Here is a 17024-nt window from a genome sequence, read left to right on the forward strand (position 1 = left end):
AAGGATAAAGGCTAAATGATCCCTATAGATCACATATCCTACTCTAGAACCCCAAATCTCAGAATCAGCTTTTAGACAACATAGGAGCTGAAGCTGGGTCCATCTCCAAAAATCATATAAAAATAATGCAAATTGATCCTTTTTCTGAGCTTCTTTCTGTTGATTAGACATTCTTTAACATATATTCTCAACACTTTCCTTTCTATGGGGCTAAACCTCATTAGCATTTAATGCACTCAAGTCAATCACATTAAATAGAAGGCTTCCATCAACTCTGTCCCCATTGCCTCCAGCCTTATTTCTATCTATGTTCTATAACATTTTCCCCTCATGTTATAACTTACACATTCCTGTCACTCTTCTTCCCATTCTAATCTGGCTTCCACTTCTAACTCATCCCTTTTAACTGCCTCCACCTCGGCTACATGGTAAATACTTCTTTCTGAGGCAAATGGATATTTTGGTTCTTAATTTTACCTAGCATTTCTATGGTGCATAGTTCTTATTGAGCTCTTCCTCCCCACCACTTCTTGAGCCAAGTGCAAACGACATTATTCTGCTTGGGCTACCATAATACAAGATCACAGACTTGGTAACTTAAGCAATAGACATTTATTTTTCCTAAGTTCTGGAAGCCAGAAGCTGGAGATCAAGATGCCTCTGAGAGGGATTTCCAATGAGACCTCTTCTCCTGGCTTGCAGATGATTGTCTTCTCACAGACTCCTAACATGGCTTTTCTCTATGCATGCAAAAAGTGAGCACTATTATCTCTTATTATTATTAGGATACTAGTCCCAATGCATTAGGGCCCCATCTTTATCACCTCATTTAACCTCAATTACCTCCCTAATGCCCTGTCTCCAAATACAGTTACATTAGGGGTTAGAGTTTCAACATATGAATTTTGTGGGAACACAATTTAGTCTGTGACAACATCTCTTAGCTTATTTTTTTTTAAGATTTTTATTTATTTATCCATGAGAGACACACACACAGAGAGAGAGAGAGGCAGAGATACAGTCAGAGGGAGAAGCAGACTCCATGCAGGGAGCCCGACGTGGGACTCGATCCTTGGTCTCCAGGATCAGGCCGTGGGACTCGATCCTGGGTCTCCAGGATTAGGCCCTGGACTGAAGGCGGTGCCAAACCGCTGAGCCACTGGCGCTGCCCTCTCTTAGCTTATTTAATCAAATTGCTTAATTTCTCCTTACCAATCTGCCTCTTCAATCTCCATGTATTTGGTTTCAGTTATTTAGGGATATTTTTAGTTGTTCTTTTTTTTTCTCAGACCCTTTTATTTTCACTTTCTGAATAGCTTTCTCCTTCTATAGCTTCAATTATGATTTATATTCTACCCCTTGAGTCTTTGTCTCTACCCTGTTCTCTGCCCAGAGTGTCAGCTTCATTCAGCAGCGTATTAGACAATTCAGCTCTGTACCTCACAAATATCTTACATTAAATTACCTAAAATACTTCATATTTCACATATGTGAATCACCAACTAACAAGTTAGTTGTCCAAGCCAGAATTCTGGGTTTCATCTTTCCTTCCTTTTTATCCTCAATAAACTCATATAATTCAAAATACCCAACAATTTCCTTTATTTTACATTTAAGGTACATTTCAAATGTTTTTGGATACTGAAGTCTTGTCTTTGCTTTTTCAAATATATTTATTCCACCCGGAATACTCTTGTCTCTGTACCTGGATAATTTGACTTCATCCTTCATTTCTCACTTATGATGGAAAGAACTCCATGAATCTCTAGACTGAACCTAGTAATGTCAACAAATTTCATCATTTAGTCTTCCTATTATAATAGCCAGTCTTCAAAAAGAGGATGTACCTTCACCCAAAATTTGCTTTAGATGAAAAACTGATACACACACTTCTCAAAATATTATGAAAAAAAGTTACCATTTATATAATGAGACTTGCTAAAGAGAACAGGGTAATCTGCTCAAAACAGTCCTAAAATGACTTGAAAGAGAATTGTGTTGAGGAAGTGGGGTTGCAGTGATGGCTGCCACACGCACACACAGAGAGGTTTGAAGGCTCTGAATATCTCTCTGGCACCAAATGATGGAACATCTGGGTTTCTCATAAGCATGACCAGATGTGAGACAGAAGGGGAGAAGAATGAGGCTTAAAAGCTGTCAGCAATCAAACATCCAAAAATGGACTCAGACTCTTTATTACGTGCTGTCAGGAGCTCAACTGAGCAGGGAGAGTGAGAGATGAGCTGTCAGGTGTCCGAACAGCCGATTAAAGGAACAAGCCAAAAATGAAATAAGCAAGAGGCTGAAGCTAGGGCCCAATTCTCCCTGTTGTGGTTTTTGGATGGAATGGCCCACTACTGGAGAGTCAGGCAGATAAGAACAGATGTGGGGATCGTTTTACTGCTGAGATAACTCCAAGCAAAAGGTTCCAGCAGCTTTATCAGTGCTGGGGGTGTGGGGAGAGGATGGCATGAGAGGGAAGTTCTAGGTGTGGAAACATACTGAGTACTGAGTGGGAAAAACTGTCTTTAAGGATTACCATTCCCTCATGAGGAGGTCTTATCACAGGGGCCTGAAGAAGACCTCTGTCCATGGCTTCAAATAAAGAGACCTAGTCATGAAGGCATCAGGACTAGGGATATAAATATGAAAAAGCATGACCTGCCAGGGGGGGCCGAGTCCTTAACTGCAACACCATCTAGGACTACAGTGCCCTGGCTGTGCCCTAGATTTGGTGTGGAAAGTGCAGCTTTTGATGCCTGTCAGATAAAGCTTTGGGAATTGCTTATCTATGTTCAGATTGGGGAAATTATACATAGCATTTAGCTGGGAGCCATAATCCTCACATGGTCCTTATCATATGGAATTATGATCGTATATAAGCCAGGAGGAAAGAGACCAAATGATTATTTTCACTGAGGATATTTTAATGTTCACCAGTCATCTTATTTTTGAAATATTCTGACTTTATTCAGTTTAGCTGATTGTCCATTATTAGGCCAACATTGTATTTTATTGGAAAATGTAGCCAGTTTTTAGCCATCTATACTTAAAAATACACTTTGAAGGCAAATGGAAATTTTTTTCTAACACACTGGCAAAAACATGTTTTGGGTCTAACCATCATTAATGTGGAGTAATCATCATGAGCTTTCCTTCAAGAAAGCAATAGAAAGTATTTTTAAAAACAGGTTTCTGATTGCATAGGCTTAAGAGCAAGTCTAAATGCTGAACTAAATTTCCAAGAGCCTCAATATTTCAACTACATTTCATAAAATTGATATGAAAATTAAATTAAACAAAACAGAAAATAACAAACTCTTTGGCACATGTTTGTCCAAGTAAATATTAACAAGTCGGTCCCTTACCATGGTCCTGAAGTCATTGACTACTGAGTAGAGACTTGAGAATCATGAATCATGTAGTGGGTGGAGGAGGGGAGCCTCCTTGAGGCTCACTTTCTCTGTTAAAAATGGAGAAGTTCCTCTCTCTTCACTGCTTTTTTGGGCTTATTTTCCACTCTCATAGTGCTCAAAAAATTTCAGAACTTTTACAAATAGCTTGGTGACTTTTTTTTGGGGGGAAGGGGACTAGGAAGAAGTCTTTCTATGCATTCGTCTGTCAAGAAGGAGATCAAATTTATAATATAATACATTTTTAGTAAAATAACTTTCTCCTAAATCCTTAACACTCTTGGTATTATTTCTGCATCTATTACTGGCTCTGCTTATGTTTACCTGTGAAAAGTGGATATGACTCTTGAAGAGATAGATACAAGAGTCATAAAGACAATATGATTTGATCTTCTTCAAGTTTTATACTTATGATAACATGGGCTTATTACAATGGTGATTTAAATAGAATTAAATTCACTTCTAATATTTTATAAATTCTTAATTGTTATTTGGAACTAGTGAATTAAAAATAAATAAGATATATTCTCTGCCATTGAAAAACTGAAAGATAGTTCAGAATTTAGGTACACATTTAACCTATCATAATTCAATGGAATAAAGACTATAATGAATACAATGCCAGTGTGTCTCAGAAATAAAGAAGAAAAGTGTATTAAGGAATACTCTACTCATGAGGTCACAATTGACTTTACTCTTGAAGAACAGATAAGACTGCCCAGAAAGAGAAAATGAAACAACACCATGTAGAGTAGAAGCAACAGTATGAGAAAAAACACTGAGTTCTCAAAATTGCAAAACAAAGTGGAAATTAGGCCAACTATCAGGAACCTGTCCTCCAAACTTTCAAAAATATATTCCAGGTCATAGAATTTCAAGAACACCATTTGACAGAATTAGACAGAAATTATAATGAATGAAAACTGGTATTTAATCATAAGGCACACAGCGCCTATTAAAGTAATAATTATGTTGATGAGGTCATTTACTATTTGCAGGCCAAATGATCTGTTAGTGGCATATCTATCTAGCAATTTTGGTATTCCTAAATCTAAGACTATGGTCCATCAACTCTATGTTGGGAATTCTCCTTAATTTTTCCCAAGGAAAAGTAATAAAAACAATAAAATATTTATTCATAAAAAACACACTGGCTTGTTTCCTATTTGAAAAAGTATGCATAGGAAATTTTAAATGTTTTTGATAACATATTGGTATCCAGCCAGGCACTAAGCGTAAGCATATTTCTTAAAAAATCTCCTACAATATGGTTTACATGTATTTTTGTGTTACATTAATATACATGCTGTTTTGAGAAGTCATCCATGAAATCACAAAGAATTGTATATTTTCTATATAAATGTGCTGCATGACTGTTCTCTGAAGAAATGAACTCTCACATATCTAAAATATAATATGCAACCATGACAGCTAAATGAGAAATTTCAGTGAAATGCCAAACTGTGCTTAGTCTACTTTTTTTCTTACACATTTTGTCCCAACTACTCATGGATTTACTATTTTAACTGGAGTCGATTCTGTCAAAGAGCAAATTTGCATTGTTTATATTTTATGGCTCCTGGCATCTGGCTTCTCTTTGTTTGAATAGTCAGAACTTTATAAATGTGCTGTGAATATACCAATGGTAGTACCAGCCCTGCTGGGCAGTGATGGGGCACCCAGCTAACTGATATACCAAGTTGGAGCCAAGTTGAAGTTGACAATTGATTTAACACTGTGAGCTGTTTCAACTGAGATAGACTATGTTCTCTAACTTCAAGGGACAGTTATTTTGAAAGATATTTTTCTTTTGTTGGGCTAAATAGCACACTTTGTCTTAATTATACTTATCATTTCAAAGCTCATACCATGAACTTTCTCCAGGGACAGAAACAAACCTCATGTCTCCTCTAGAATAGGAGAGCAAAATGAATAAACATAACCCTTGTTCTTCCCATTCAATAGCACAATTTCTCTGGTGATTTTTTGTTTGTCTTCTATGTATTTTATTTTTTCTTTAGAAAAGCATTGGATGGGTTGTAGCTTATTATCCTCTAGGACAATCAAGTATTGATGGGAGAAATATTTTGGAAAATTAAGAATAAAATTGCTAGTATACAAAGCAACAGATTGCGTGTCTTTGGTTGTTCTATGTGTTCATTCAGAGCAGTTAATTTTCTCTAAGGGGTAAAATAAAATGGGTCATAATACACATAGATCCTGCCATTTCTCAGCTTGTATTCCTTAAATCACTAGAGATTAATGCACTACAACTTTTCCTATTTTAATTTGAGTTGTTGCATTTGTCATTTCCCTTGAAAGGATAGGATTTTTATGATTTCTACTTATCTTGAAATGTTTCATGATCCAAGTTTTATTTCTAATGATAGGATCTATATGAACATTTATTATATAAAAGTATTCAAATCACTTTTTCCATGAAGGCACATATAGAGATAATACAGTCTAACAAAATTGAAGTAATTTAACTTACAATTAAAAATAAAGTAGTTTGATATAGCATGTATTTTTCCTAAAGAATGAAATTAATTTAGTTTTATCTATACTTTTAGAAACTAGAAAGTTGAAGTAATCAAATCATATTAGGTAGCAAAAATATTTATATTAGATATCTATGTTTTTCCAAGTTAAATGGCATAGTACAGCATTCATTAAATACAACATTAAATTTGAGTATATAAATGTAAAATTATTTAAGATATTTAGAAATATACAAATACAAGGATACTTTTCCTTTAAATATAATTGTAAAATATCAGAAATATGGAGACTTTTCCTTTAAGTATAATTGTAAAATATCAGAAATATTCAGTTTTTAGAAATTGTACCAATAATAATACACAGAAACTATTTTTGTATAAGTGGAATATATATGAGAAGTTTCAAGGAAGGAAGTTCAAAAAAGCATTATGAACTAGAAAGGAGTATCTAAGCGGATTATTCACATTAATTAAAATATTTTTCGTACAAACTACTGATATGGTCTACTTGCATGTATCTCAACATATTAATTTTACTAATGTTATCTGTAAAATAAACTTAGAAAAATAGAAATAGGCACAATTTCTATAAAAGTATATGTGATACTGTTGATAAAATCTGAGATGTGTGGAATTATAGAGAGGGCATATAAAATAAATTGTAAAATAAAGTATATATACACAATAACAGCATCACAATATAGTCTTCAGTTGTTCTCAGTGCTGTTAGAAATGACTTTTTTCCCCACCTTGTATCAAAATTTAAGATAGTCTGTTTTACGGGATCCCTGTGTGGCACAGCAGTTTGGCGCCTGTCTTTGGCCCAGGGCGTGATCCTGGAGACCCGGGATCGAATCCCACGTCGGGCTCCCGGTGCATGGAGCCTGCTTCTCCCTCTGCCTGTGTCTCTGCCTCTCTCTCTCTCTCTGTGTGACTATCATAAATAAATAAATTAATTAATTAATTAAAAAAAAAGATAGTCTGTTTTCCTTATTTTCATTTTGATTCATTTATAGTAGACTACTATTGAAAATAATCCCATCCCATTTTAGTGCAGATTTCTGGTGAATATATTTTGTTAAAAATAGTCACCATGGATAATTTCTTGGCTTTATCTACTATCCTGCCTGTCAGAGAGGCATGCTGGTTTCTTATATTTGGGGAAATCTCTGGAGTCATACTTTTACTAAATCAACTATGGCTTTCTAGATGTTTATAAATGCAATTAAAAAACAAATACTTATATAATTATGTAAAATTTAAAACTAGTGTTCTTTTAGTATTTTTTAAGATGCATAATTGGCCAGTTTACTAGGTATGGAATTTGTATTGAATTTTTAAAATAGTTTTCAATTGTTAGGTTCATAAATTGTTTTGGGAAAACAATTGATAGAAAGAAATAGGAATAATTTAAATACAAAGACAAAAAATAAAATGTAACTATCTGAACCTGAAAAATAAATTGGTCCATCCTATACAGTTAAATGACTTAAATATTTAATAATTGCATTTCCTTATCCTTCACAGTCAACAACTCATCTTTTTGATGGGATCATTCAGTCAGTCACTCTTGTGAGTAAAGCTAACATAAATGGTTTTTAAAAAACACAAATAAATACTGGGTGGAGAAAGTGGAAATAATATTGCTTTGCATATTACTAATAAATTCAAATAGGTATGTAAATGTGCCTAAAGTCAGGCTTGAATATTTGATTTCCAACCTTTGGGGAATATTCAATCTCTCTTAACCTCAAATAATAAGAGGCATTATCAGATTCATTTGGCATGAAATTAATAAAATGTAGAGGTGTCTCTAGCATTGATAGTTCCTTGCTGGAAGACAATCTAAAGGTATTTACAAGTATGATAGATTTCAGCTTTATTTTCTAAAAAGTAGAGGACAGTTATGACTTTATTCCTTTATTCAGTAAAAATGCCAATACACTAAAAGAAGGAAGAAAATGTCTAAATACTCATTGAGTCATGTTGGCCAAGCATCTTAAGTTTTATAACTTTTTAAAAATTTTATAACTTTTAGAAACAAAACAAAACAAAATTTATAACTTTTTAAAATGGTTTGTGTCTCTCTAAATCTGAGTGGACATTTAATTTTATTATTGCCTATTGCCTATAAAAAATCATACACACAATAAATTCTAAATCTCTGTACATGCCTATGTATGTGCACACACTCATAGGTCATCAAATGGAAATTTTACAGTTTGGATATCATCAATAATAGTCTTAAGAATTAAAATATAATTAGTAATAAGCCTGATTTCTAGATTTACATGTTAATCATTGTGTAAATTGTCTTTGATTGTAACAAAGGATCATACAGGTTAAAAAAAACTTATACAATTTATCTTACACAACCATAGGTTAATATTTTATCCTTCAGTGAATAAATGAAGTTCATGTAGATCCAAATATGAAGGAAGCAAACCTATCTTCAATACCACCAGCCAGGTCACTGTAGGTCTTTCTGTTTACTCAACATCTCACACTTTATATTGATCTCAGATGCCCAGTATTTTTTCTACTCTTAAAACTTACCATATAATTATTAGTGAATTAAATATTAAATATAATTAAAAAGAATATTTATATGTAACATAATTTATATTATTTATAATAAAATTGATGATTAATAAATAATAGATTAATATTCAAATATTATGGTACTTTTTAAAAAGATACACCCAGTGAGTTTTAAACATGAATCAGCTTTTAGCCAATCATTTCGTATCTAATAGAGTTAAAATTAGGGGATAAATGGCTTTATTACATCACATTGGCTTATTAGTTACTACTAATTTAGATATTAGGAGCCAACCTAAAACAAAATTTTAAAGTAATCAGAGCTATAATCAACTTAAGGAAATGAGTAAATAACTTGCATTTCCTAGTAATGTATACATTCTGATTTTAAGGTATATTTTTTGTTCAAATTTCCATGACAGTCTTGAAGTTAGTTTTATAAATCACTCTCTTGAAGAATGAAGAATGCACAGATTTTTCCTATGAGTAAACGTTCAAAATATTTCAAATGTCAATATTCACATTTGATTGTATATTCAGAAAACATACAAATGTATATGTACATATGTATATACCTATATATTAAGTAAAAAAGGTTAATGGTTTCTAATTATTGTAAGCAACCTAAAAATATGCCATAACTAAGAAGTCACAGAAGTAAAAAATTCTATTTTTGTGAAAGATACTGTTTTGTACATTCATCTTTAGTTTTCTGTTAGCATATTTCAAAGCTTACATAGTAAATGCTGAAAATAGAACTTATTTTTCATACATCAATATTTTAACATTTTTTATAAAATAAAGGAAATGTCAAAGATAAAATTTGGAAAATTTATAGAGGTATAAATAAAAAACAATCATGCCTGTCCATGCAATGTAGATATAAACAGTGTGTATTTTGAAACAGTGTATGCTAATCTTTATTCAGTGTATGCTAATCTAAATTTGCATCTTTGGGATTGTAATATGTATTTAACAATTTGTCATTTAACCATATATTGTGAAGATGTTTTTTTTTGAAGATGTTCATATAGCATAATATTGTTTCATTATATAAAACACATATCATTAAACAGAGGAGTATAATAAATTAGTTATTGATCCTATATTTTTTCTATTGCATCATGCCATTTTTTGGTCAACACTCAAATATCATATTTAAATCTATCTCCATTAACCTTGTAATGTACTAGGTTTAATGTTTAACTTTACCGTTTCCGTTTCTTTTACGTGTTGATTGACATTAATATCAGTATTATCAATTTCTACAAGAATGTGCTTAGAGTGCCTTTTATGACAATTATATGGTTGGCAGGGTGATTACTGAGTAATCAGCATTTGCAATTGAAAAGCATCCTTAATAATTAGTAGAAATGTGAAAGAAGATCTGGTATTTTGGGGTGAGTTTTTGACATAAATCTAAAAGTACACTTTTGGTATAAAATCTGCATTCTTATTATCTGTATATTTCCTGAAGTATAAATCAATTACTCTCAGAATTTTTAAAAGGAAATGCTTGAAAGGATTACCTGCAATTGTATTTAGTACAGTTGTTTAGGTCTTTGAACTCCACAATATGAAAGCACTGATATAGCAATTTCCATTATCACTCAGTGAAGTGTACTTTGTTTTTGCAGCAAAATGTAAAGGAGCACTAAGATGTCTCTTCCTATTACAGTCATTGGTTTTTATCCAGTTCTCAATATAAGAACTCTGTCATTCTTCAATATCTGAATATGAATGAATACCATTTGCTTATTTTCTTGTTTCTTTATTACTTAGGATGCTAAAACTCACTGAACATTACCAATGAAAATTACATTAATAATCCATACATGCATTATAAAAGCCATAAACCCATTCCCATGCAAGGAGAGGAATGAGTTCTATGTGAATGAGAAAGCAGACACAGCATGGCAACACTCAAGAATATTCACATTGTTTGGTCTGCCAATTCCCATTGAAATGACTTAGGTTGAAGTTGAAGCCCAAGTAATGTGCATTGCTCAGTTGAAATATTTTGCTTTCCAAAGTAAATACAGTTTTATAGTCTCTGCCTATATTGCAAATCTTAAGAAGATGTCTGAAAGAGCAATCTGGAAAGATGGTTTCTTTAGATTGTAAATGCATCGTATTGTTTAACTTGAGGAATTTCATATTTTCACAGACCATAGATGGTTAGGACATTGACAAATAAAAAGTTTTGCTACCGTGTCACTTCCCATTTCTTTCTTTCTCTAGTGTTATTTTTGTATAACTCAAATAAAAGTATTTTAAATCAGCATGTGTACCTGTATTGTTCCTTCCCCCCAGTTCCTTTTCCTCTGATATTTTGTGCTTTCTACTATCTTCACAAAGGTGCCCAAATTGTAATGGCACAGAGAAAAGACTGTGGACCTTGGAGTCAGAGCTCTGTTTAAACAAATAGCTGAAAGATATGGGTAATTTATTTGAGTAATCTTAGCTTTAATACCTTAGAAAAATGGATTCATAAGCACAATTTCACGAAATGGCATGAAAGTGCCCAAAGCTAGAGTTTAGAAGATAGTAAAAACAGGTTAATATTAATTACTATATTTTTTCACATAAATGTTATAATTTTGGTGGATAACTGGACAGTTGCTTCTTGTTAACTATTACTCAAGTTGGCAGCCCACAAAAGAGTATATGTCATGTTGGCAAACTTTGTAATTATTGGTTTCTTCCCTTTTTTTTTTCAAGAATTTTAGTACTATTTAACAACCTTTGCAGTGCACTACATGAGATGAGGAATAATGTAAATATTTTATTATTTCTCACACTGTTTAATATAGTAGTCAAATATGTTGTTACTCAGTAGTATGCAATATATTTTCCAGATATCCTCAAAATAAGATGTGAATAGGAATTCTATTTAATTAGGTAAGCATATTTTTAATAACTTATTTTAATCAAAACCTTTAAATATATAATCTGCTTGAAAGCATAGAATATATTTTATTAAATAGGAATAATCAAATAGGGATAATCATGCTTTCTGTTAAAATTAGAAAAAAGTATTTTAAAAATAGGATCTGTGTGAGAAATAGAATTTTTTTAAAAAAAAGATTCAATTGATAATTACAAATTGAAGATTTTGATATTGTAACAATAAACATATAAGGCAGAAATATATAGTCTGAGAAAATAGTAATTATAAATAAGGCAGAAATATATAGTCTGAGAAAATAGTAATTATAAAAGCTGTTAAGAATGTCAGGTTATTTTTAAACTCAACTTTGAATTACATATTTTCCTTTTATGCCAAAATAATGCAGAAGATCATAGAAATTGACATCTACCTAAAAAGATTCTGCACAGAACAGAAAATCAACAAAATAAAAGGCAATCTACAGAATGGGAGAAAATATTTGCAAATCATATATCTAATAAGGAGTTAATATTGAAAATAAATAAAACTTCAAACTGAGAATTTTTCTCCCAGGATTAGGAGTAAGACATGGATGTCCACTCTTACTACTTTTACTCAACATAGGATTGGAAGGAATCAGATAGCCATAGGAATCAGATGATAAAAAGGAATAAAAGACATCCAAATTGGTAAGGAAGAAGTAAAATGTTCTCTATTTGCTATCATGTATAACATGATAGTTTATGTAGAAAACCCTAAAGATTCCACTAAGAAGCTAGTACAACTAATAAGTGACTTCAGTAAAATCACAGGATACAAAATCAATACACAGAAATGTGTTGCATTTTTATACACTAATAATGAAGTAGCAGAAAGAGAAATCAAGAACAAAATTCCCTGTATAATTGCATCAGAAATAATAAAATACCTAGGTATTTAACCAAAGAGATGAAAGACCTATACTCTGAAAACTATAAAATAATGATGAAAGAAATTGAAGATGACACAATCAAATGGAAAGATAATCCATGCTCATAGATTGGGAGAACAAATATTGTTAAGATGTCCATACAACCCAGAACAATCTACAGATTTTTAATGCGATCCCTAACAAAATGCCAATAGAATTTTTCACAAAACTAGAACAAATCATTCTTAAATATATACCGAATCAGAAAAGCAATCCTGAAAACAAAGAAGAAAAGTGGAAGTATCACAATCCCAAATCTCAACATATACTACAAAGTTGTAGCAATCAAAACAGTATGGTATTGGCACAAAAATAGGCGCATTGTTCAATAGAACAGAATAGAGAATCCAGAAATAAACCTGCAATTATATGGCCAATTAATCTATGACAAGGGAGTCAAGAATAGGTAGTGGGAAAAAGACAATGCCTCCAATAAGTGATGTTGAGAAAACTGGACAGTTCCACCCAGAAGAATGAAACTGTATTATTTTCTTACACCATACACAAAAATAAACCCAAATGGATTAAAGATCTAAATGTGAGACCTAAAACCATAAAAATCCTAGAAAAGAGCACAGGTGGTAAGTAATTTCTTTGACATCGGCAGTAGCAACATTTTAATACATGTCTCCTGAGACAAGGGAAATAAAAGCAAAAATAAATTATTGGGCCTACATCAAAATAGAAAGGTTCTGTATAGCAGATAAATTAACCAACAAAACTAAAAAGCAACCTATTGAACGGGAGAAGATTTTTGTAAAAGACATATCTAATAAAGGTTTAGTATCCAAAATACATAAAGAACTTACACAACCCAACACTAAAATAAAAAAAAAATCCTCAAAAATCTAATTAATAATAGGCAGAAGAAATGAACAGACATTTACCCAAATGAAACATACAGATGGTCAACAAACACACGAAAAGACGTTCAACATCACTCATCATCAGAGAAACACAAAGCAAACCCACGATGAGACATTACCTTACTCCTGTCAGAATAACTAAAATAAAAAACACAAGAGACAACAAGTATTGGAAAGGCTGTGGAGAGGGATCCCTGGGTGGCGCAGCGGTTTGGCGCCTGCCTTTGGCCCAGGGCACTATCCTGGAGACACAGGATCGAATCCCACGTCAGGCTCCCGGTGCATGGAGCCTGCTTCTCCCTCTGCCTGTGTCTCTGCCTCTCTCTCTCTGTGTGACTATCATAAATAAATAAAAATTAAAAAAAAAAAAAAAAAAAAAGGAAAGGCTGTGGAGAAAAGAAAAAACCCTGGTACACTGTTGGTGGGAATGCAAAGTGGTTCAGCCACTGTAGAAAACAGCACTGAGGTTCCTCAAAAAATTAAAAATAGTATTACCATATGATCTACTAATTCTGCTAATGGCATTTACCAAAAGAATCTGGAAACACTATTTTAAAAAGATACATGCAGCTATGTTTATTGCAGCATTATTCACAATAGCCAAACTGGAATCAACTAAAGTATCTATGTATAAATGAATGGATAAAGAAGTGGTATGTATAAAGTACTCAGCAATCAGAGAAAAGAAGAAAAGAAAAGAAAGAAAAGAAAAGAAGAAAAGAAAAGAAAAGAAAAGAAAAGAAAAGAAAAGAAAGAAAATAAAAGAAAAGAAAGAAAAGAAAAGAAAAAAAGGAAAAAGAAATCTTACCATTTGCACCAACATGGATGGATCTAGAGGGTGTAAGGCTAAGTGAAATAAGTCAGTCAGAGAAAGACAAATTCCATATGATTTCACTCATATGTGGAACTTAAGAAATAAAACAAACCAATAAAGAAAAAAAATCAAACAAAAAAGCAGGCCCTTAAATACAGAGAACTGGTGATTACCAGAGAAGAGGAGCATGGGGATGGGTGAAATAGGTGATAGAATAGAGTCATGATGAGCACTGACTGAGTACTGTATGGAAATATAAAATCATTATATTTTTCACCTGAAGCTAATATAACACTGTAAATTAATTATACTGAAATTTAAAAGAGAAATGAATACCTTTAATATTACAAAAGATGTGCATGTGTAAGACGGGAAACAAGTAAATAAAAATATGTGATAGCTCATACAATTTGACAGCAAATGAAGAGTCCAATTTAAAAACGGCAGAGGATCTAAATAGACGTTTTTCCAAACAAGACATACAAAAGGCCATAGATACATGAAGAGATGGTACACCTCACTAGCCATCACTGACATGCAAATCAACACCACAATGAGATCTCACCTCACCCCTAATAGAATGGCTAAAATCAAAAACACATGAAATAACAAGTGTCACTGAAGATGTGGAGAAAAGTGAACCCTTGCTCACTGTTTGTGGGCATGTAAATTGGTGCAGCCATTATGAAAAACACTATGGTGGTACTTCAAAAAATTAAAAATTAGAATTACCCTATCATCCAGCATTTCCACTTCTGGGTACATATCCAAAGGAAACAAAAACAGGATCTCAAAAATGTATCTGCATTTCCATGTCTATTGCAGGATTATTCACAATAGTCAACTGTGGAAATAAACTCTCATCAGCGGATGAATGAATGAAGAATATATATTTTATGTTTTTCAGAAATGGGAAAGAAGGAAATCCTGCCATTTACCACAACATGGATAGAATTTGACGACATTATGCAAAGTGAAATAAATCAGACCAAGAAGGACAAATCCTGTATGATATCACTTATATGTGGTATATAAAAAAGCAGTACTCACAGATCTGGAGAGCAGAATGGTGATTATCAAGCCCTGGGGGAGGGGGGAGTGGCTGGGGGAAATAAGGTGGTGTTGGTCAAAGCGTACAAACTTCCAGTGATAAGATGAATAAATTATGAGGATCTAATAATTGAGCTCAGTTATAAGATGACTAAGTTCTGAGGATCTAATACAACATGTGGTTAAATTTCATAATAAGTTCTTCTCAATTCACTCCTAGGCAAGTGTCTTCTTTGGGTCTGTGTGTAGCTTTTTGATACTCCCTTCTACATGGTTGCTTTTAAGTGTTTTAATCTTTTAGACTCACCATAGCTTCTTATGGCCTCAGATGTCTATTGCATATACCTACACCTATAAACTCTTGTTCCAGGCTGTCCTTGACTATTAGACTCCCTGAAACTTTCCCAAGTAGCACCCACTGTTTATTATTATTCATAATATAGCATATTATTTTGTATGAAGAAAATCTTATATAACAGATCAATAGAAAATATTTTTGTTAGAATGAACAAAACAATTTGTGATCCAAATTGGTATTTTAAGAATGAAAGTATTATTAATAATTATATCCAGAAAAATAGTAGTAAGCCAGGATTCTTCTGGGCAAAACTGTGCATAATAATTATGGTGATAATTTAACATTTCTCTGACAGAAAAAGTTAATATAACAATAAAATCAATCATGTAATTAGTAAACATGAAATACTATATACTTGAACTTTTAATCTTATAAATGTACTTAATAAATGATGGTCTTTCATGTGAAATAATGGCCTATAACACAAGATTATGAAAATAAATGAGCTCAACAATGTCTCAAGTTGTTAATGAAGCATACTGAATAAAATAGAGCAAGGCAAAAGAAATTTATCAAAATGAAAACAGAAATAAAGAACATAGAAAACAGAAATAATGCATGGAAAAGAAAATAAATCTTAAATGCAAAGACATTGGAAAATTTTGACCACAATAAAATAGCCAAGTGCATTTTTAATTTTTTTTTCATTTTTGAATTTAGACCAGATTGGTTTTACTTCTCTTGGGTGATATTCACTAATCTAGAAGACAATAAAAGATGAATTTTATCAGAAACTCATGAAGATTGCACACATGTATACATACGTCAACTTTTATCCACATTCAGATTTACGCTAGAGAAATTTTACGACAAATATGAATGCATCTGGCACCATTTAGTCCAAAGAAGTACATGCACTTGTTTTGATCCAGAGTTTCTGCTCCTGGGTTTACATTTCAGGGAAATTCTGGCACAGACTTAGAAAGACACGTTGTACATGTGAACTGTCAATTCAAACTTACGACCACTGGTGCTGGTGCAAAACAATCTACACTAGTCAATAAACTTACTACCAAATGTCTATCAATAAAATGACAAAGGACATGATCAAAAAAATTCACAGAGGAAACAAAAGAAAAATTACTAATAACTAGGTAAAATATTAGAAATGCCCAAATAAAATTAAAAAGAGAATTTGAATTATCTCCAAATATATAATTTTATGACACAAATCATAAAAAGTATAGTTATGCTGCAGATGTTATCTAAAAACATTCAAACTATAACACACCCTCCCTTTCCATATACATATACACATATATATGTCATTAAAATATAGGTAGAGCAGATAGCCAGAGATAGATGCATTTATATATGTATGAGTGAAATGCAATAAAATGTCAACAGTGGTAATGCCCGCAAAATATTATAGATAAGTCTTGCTATTTATTCTTACATTTAAATGGTTCACTATAATTAGTCAATTACCCAATTAAAATAATTTGGTTATTATATATATATAAATATATGGTTTTTATAAGAAATTGACAATATTATAATTTTTTATATAAGAATTTATTCTGGCCCTTATTACAACATCGGTCTGTTACATGAAAGTATATTAATAATATATTTCTGAAAGAAATTAGGGGATAAAACTATGATTATGACTAAACACACA

Source organism: Canis aureus, chromosome 15, assembly GCF_053574225.1.
Source record: "Canis aureus isolate CA01 chromosome 15, VMU_Caureus_v.1.0, whole genome shotgun sequence".
Classification (NCBI taxonomy): domain Eukaryota; kingdom Metazoa; phylum Chordata; class Mammalia; order Carnivora; family Canidae; genus Canis; species Canis aureus.